Source organism: Triplophysa rosa, linkage group LG9 (genome assembly GCF_024868665.1).
Source record: "Triplophysa rosa linkage group LG9, Trosa_1v2, whole genome shotgun sequence".
Taxonomy (NCBI): domain Eukaryota; kingdom Metazoa; phylum Chordata; class Actinopteri; order Cypriniformes; family Nemacheilidae; genus Triplophysa; species Triplophysa rosa.
Window position 1 is genome coordinate 2,932,724 of NC_079898.1, and position 6,075 is coordinate 2,938,798.

The following is a 6,075-nucleotide window of genomic DNA, read 5'->3' on the forward strand; positions in this document are numbered from 1 at the left end:
CTATAATATAAGCAAACCAATTAAAGTTGTACCTGCAGAAACAAGAAAAAGGTGAAAACAAAGAAGACAGACATACCCACATACAAAACACACACAATATGCTCACGTACTAACACACATATACGTAGACACACACACATGTACACAGACAAGTACGTGCACACACAAAGACACGCGCACACACGCACACACGCACACACAGCCTGTTTCATACTCGCGCGACTCTTCCCCGTCGTTGCGCGTCTCGCGGACGAGCCGTTTAAACTTGATGCCACACATAGCCTGTTTCATACTCGCGCGACTCTTCCCCGCGTTGCGCGTCTCGCGGACGAGCCGTTTAAACTTGATGCGCACACATAGCCTGTTTCATACTCGCACGTCTCTGCCCCGCGTTGCGGTCTCGTGGACGAGCCGTTTAAACTTGATGCGCACACACAGCCTGTTTCGTAATGACATTTATAGTACTTGAGTCCGGCTCCACACGGGCATCTGGCAATATGGGCGAGGCTTGATGCACACGCGCACCCTGTGTCAACTCATGCCTAGCTCCGCGTTTCAAACAAATGTAAATTCTATCTAACTGTTTTGCTAATTTCACTTGGATGAAATTAAACATTCAGCACATTTTCTACTTGTTTTAAAAAATCCCACATACTTAAAAAATAACAAATCAGCCTATGTAACCTATGAACTATTTTAATAGTTCACTAACACAATAGAAAATGTTATGGATTTAAGGGTTACAATGGGAGTTGTATTTGTTTTAATGGAAAGTATAATAGTGTACACTGGTATTTGGATTCTATTGGTGTGATGTAATCTGGAAGTTGGGAACCAATTGAACAACAGTAAGCCCTATTTGAATAATGCCCAAAACACACTACAAAAATGAATTTTAAAAGTTTTAATGGAAACAATTAACATTTCTGTAATGTTTTTTTTTTGTCGTTTTCTTTCAGCAGGGTAACTATACCCATACTGTTCTCCACACAACAATATTGAGCTGAAGCTTGAATTAGAAAAGTTAAAATCGCAAATCAAATCGCAATCACAATGTCTGTCAAAAAAATCGCAATTAGATATTTTCCCCAAATCGCACAGCCCTAATGCAAATGCATGCAAAACTACCTGCATCTTTAGCTTTGCTTTTTGAAAGGGGTCAACTTTTGTTCATGGTTCTGTCTACAATCACTATTATCTGATTCATCTGATTTTGCTTATGTAGTCAACATCACTGTAGTTTGTAAGGTCTGAATCACTGTAGTGATTGTAGTTTTTCATTAACCAGTTTAAAAACTGTTTACTTAGTAACAGTGGGCGATTTGTTTTCATGATTTTGAGTCCCTAAAGTGATGTTTCAATGAAGTTTGTGTATCACTAGAGTTCCCAAAGTGACATTAAACTTGAGTTTGTGTATCACCAGAGTCCCCAAAGTGAAATTAAACTTGAGTTTGTGTATCACCAGAGTCCCCAAAGTGACATTAAACTTGAGTTTGTGTATCACCATAGTCCTCAAAGTGATATTAAATTGGAGTTTGTGTATAACCAGAGTCCTCAAAGTGAAGTTAAACTGGAGTTTGTGTATAAAGGTCCCAAAGTGAAGTTAAACTGGTGTATAACCAGTCCTCAAGTGAATTAACTGGAGTTTGTGTATCACGAGTCCCAAAGTGATTAACTGGAGTTTGTGTTCACAGTCCCAAAGTGAAGTTAAACTGGAGTTGTGTGTCACAGTCCCCAAAGTGACGTTAAACTGTGTGTGTATCACCACTGTATACCAGATGACACTCAGTCATTTTTATTTGTGTAGTACTTTTTACAATCATGCATTACAGAAAATCATAACTTAAATGTTTTGGGGATGGTGTGTTATTAGTAATTCTATACTAAATGAACTACAGGGATGCCAGCAGTTGTCATGGCATGATTCGCTGCCATGGAGATGAACAATTATTAACAATTATTATGATCCCGTGATATTATCAGGCTTTTTCCCTGTGGTTGAAAATGTATGTTGAAACACAATGTTGAAACGTGTGCGTGCGTGTGTGTGTGTTTATTTGCCTATTTAAGAGTGCCGCTGAGTGATGTGTTTGCCGGAGGTGTTTATTCCATCAAGGTTATTGGCAACCTTGCGGCACCTACATTTTAAAATGTCATTTTGACCTAATAAATCTGCCTGTCAGTAAAATCATGGGCTTTTACATTTTGTAAAGTGACACAAGAATGTGTGTGCAGATTATTTAGAACAACGCTCCTCTCTCATCTTATCACAAAAATTAACTGATATTAAAGAGTAAGTATTACAATGTCCTTGAAAGTATGTTCCATGCAGTGTGTAATGTTGCGAATTGTGTGTGAATTTAAGCAGTCTGCCAAGTTGTAAAACTGAAAGTGAACGAATAACAAAGTTATTGGCTTGAGAGAAAAGGAGTCGACTTTCCATTTGCGACTCTGTATGTGGTAGACCAATCACAGCAGACTAGACCATCTGACCAATCAGATCAGATTGGGCTGACAGAAAGGAGGGGATTAGAGAGAGTCGGTCAAGAAATTAAGGTAATAATAACTGCCTATTATTCGAAAATGAAAGTGTTTTTACACCTTGTATGTACGTAAACCTTTTGTTGGACACTCCATAAAGCAAATTACCTTAAAAATCCAAATTTTTACTCTTTAAAAATGTGAATATAAAAAAAAAATCAAAATATCCAAAAATTAGACAGTTGTTGACATACAGTTCAAGTATAGAGCTCTAAAATGAATGATTTTGGTCAAAGTCATTGAGCTCTCTTCTGAAACTACTAAGACATATATGGGATATTTTCATTTTCTGAGAAGGAGACTTTAGCAATTTAGCATTTGCTCTGCATTTGAACTCAATGCTGTCAAAAAAAATCCAATATATCCCTTTTGTAGCTTTTTACAAAGTTAAGTATATCATGTCGTTCTCATGAATACCAGATAACAGCCTGCAATACAATACGTATGTTTGCCTAAAGTTATCTATTTTACCCTCATTTAACACCTATGTGATCTAAATTGGTTATCCACAGAGACGTTCAACTTTATTATGTTGTGTTCAACTCAGCGAGTATATTTGGTCGCATTAGGACTTGAGAGTAGATGGGAAATTGATTCTGAATGAACTCTCAGAGTGTCATGAAGTTCTCAGAATGAAGCCAGAAGTGCTTGAGACCAGAGCTATAAATGTCTTTCCTCCCACTGCAGAATAAAACAGATGCTATCATTTTACTCTGTAACGGTGGTTTCTGTCTGAGAGGATAGATGTTCTACATTTCTTTTCCCTCTTATCTTCTCTGCAGGTCTTCTCCTCAATAGCCGTATGTATTAAATAGCAGCTAATGTTATACTCTGCTGTTGGAAGTTTCCAGGAGCCTTGAAAGACTTGACTTGATTGGCAGTGCGCTGACAGGCGGACAGTAAAATAATGGATTGTCAATGCAAGCAATCTCTCTAATTAGCTGCGTGACTTGTTTTAGTGTGTGTGTGTGTGTGTGTGTGTTGTGTGTGTGTGTGTGTGTGTGTGTGTGTGTTGTGTGTGTGTGTGTGTGTGTGTGTGTGTGTGTGTGTGTGTGTGTGTGTGTGTGTGTGTGTGTGTGTGTGTGTGTGTGCGTGNCCCTTTCTGTCGGTCTCTTCGACGTTGTGTCGAACCGACAGAATGGGGTTGTCTTGAGAACCTATCATCTTCTGAGTATATTTAAAAGGCCAATGAAAATTGGCGAATGAAATTTGCATGCCGGGCTCCTCCCCGGATGTCCGGGTATAAGAGGGAAGCCGGCGTGCTCATTCATTCACCTTTTGTTCTTCAGAGCCTACGCATCTGGTGAGCTTCTCTACGATCTGGATGATCTTTCTTTCTGCTGGAATCTACGACGTGGACAGCGGACGGTCCCTTCCTGCAGTGACTCTCCCCTGGGCGTCTCGGCAGTTCCGGAGGTGTTCGAGCAAATTTCCTTTTCTAAAAGAGAAATTTCTCCAGCGTGGCTTGTCCCGCTGTTCTCATGGGTGCAACACACTCTCGAGGAGGGGACGGACACAATGCCTGCTTCCAGTACGCTGGGGCAGACGTTGTGGATACGTCCTGCCCGCACTGCGGGCGGTGACGATTCAGACGTTGCGTCACAGGTGGCTGTGTTCCCACGGGACTCAGCCACCACCTCGTTTGCTCCCCGTTCCGTGGCGGCAGGACTACGGCCCTGCCGTCCGCTATGGCAAGCAGCGAGGGTGAGATGAGGATTACTGTGAGCGATAATCCGCCAGCCACGGCTCACGGACCGTTCACACCTCGTTTCGCTTGTCTGACCGTTCCCCAAAAAAGACGGTCCGCCGTCTTATTCCTCAATCACGTATTCGGACACGATGCGTGATGATGAGATTCTCTTGGGACACTCGTCGAGGAGAGGGACGGACACAATGCCTGCTTCCAGTACGCTGGGGCAGACGTTGTGGATACGTCCTGCCCGCACTGCGGGCGGTGACGATTCAGACGTTGCGTCACAGGTGGCTGTGTTCCCACGGGACTCAGCCACCACCTCGTTTGCTCCCCGTTCCGTGGCGGCAGGACTACGGCCCTGCCGTCCGCTATGGCAAACAGCGAGGGTGAGATGAGGATTACTGTGAGCGATAATCCGCCAGCCACGGCTCACGGACCGTTCACACCTCGTTTCGCTCGTCTGACCGTTCCCCAAAAAAGACGGTCCGCCGTCTTATTCCTCAATCACGTATTCGGACACGATGCGTGATGATGAGAGGTCTCTTGCAGCATCGGGGGGTGACGTACTGCCATCCGACTCCGACGATTCTTCGGGCTCCCTCCCTCGGGGGGTCGAGCCCAGGAAAAAGCGGATGTCGAGATGTCGGCCATGCTTTCCCGGGCCGCCGTGAGTGTTGGGTTGCAGTGCCCGCACTGCCTCTCCCGGCGTTCGCGGCTGGCTACATGGCGCCTCGGGTTTGAGCGCGGCTCCAAGCCGCGCCCGCCCCCAGTGCCGTGTTTACCGGAAGTGCATGAGGAACTTTGCAAGACCTGGAACGCCCCTTCCGGCACGTTTCACGTCAAACAAAGTTCTGTCACCCTCTCTTCCCTCGAGGTTGAGACAGGCTGCCTCCTCTCTCCACGCTATGGCTCCTGCCAGGCCAGGGCGTTGAGAGAGCTCCACGAGGGTAAGACCGACCCAGCGCTTATGCAGGAACTCCGCGCCTCACCGACCTCGCTCTACGGGCGACCAAGGTGACCACGGGGGCCCTGGGTCGGACGATGTCCACACTTGTGGTCCATGAGGAACTCCTCTGGCCGATACTTGCGCAGATGAGTAACGCTGAGAAGGTCCGCTTTCTCGACGTACCCGTCTCGCAAGGGGGGGCTGGTTGGTGTTACTGTGGAGGGTTCTCGACAGTAAAAAGCAGTCCTCCGTGCCGCAACTCGGCCGCCTCGGCCGTCGAGTCCCGTGCACTGTCTGCTTCCCAGCAGCCCTGGTCCTCTTCAACGCCCTCCAGTGACCTGGAGGAGACAGCGAAGAGGAGACCATCGCCCCATCAGCAGCCGCGGGCAGCGGCTGTCATGGGATCACCTCAGGGGGATCGAGGCTACCATTGGGCCCGACCCCAGCCACAGCGCTGGTAGGTCGGATAGGGACGGTTCCTGCCCCGTCCCTCCATCTGCTGGCCCCCTCTGGGGGGCTGGCGCCCACTTACTCTCAAAAAGGAGAGTTTCCTCTCTCTCTGGGTTACCTCAGCCGCTCTCACCCTCTGCACGACGGTGAACGGCAAACTCGACGTTGCGTCATGGCAAAGCGCAATGTCGAGTATAAACACCAGCCCTCAGCACTCTCAGTCAGACAGTGCGTTGAGCTGCGCAGTCGCCAGGCAGGAAAAATGGCAGAGCCGATCTCCTCCCCGGGGGGCCTCCCCTGGCAAGGAATCCGTACTGCTAGCCATCGAACCACCCTCCGCGGGGGCGATGAAGCAGATCAACCTCTAGTCCCCCTGTCACAGTTCTGGGAGCCCCCAGACTGTCAGGCTGGCTGAGGAAGACGATCCGTCTCGGCTACGCGATTC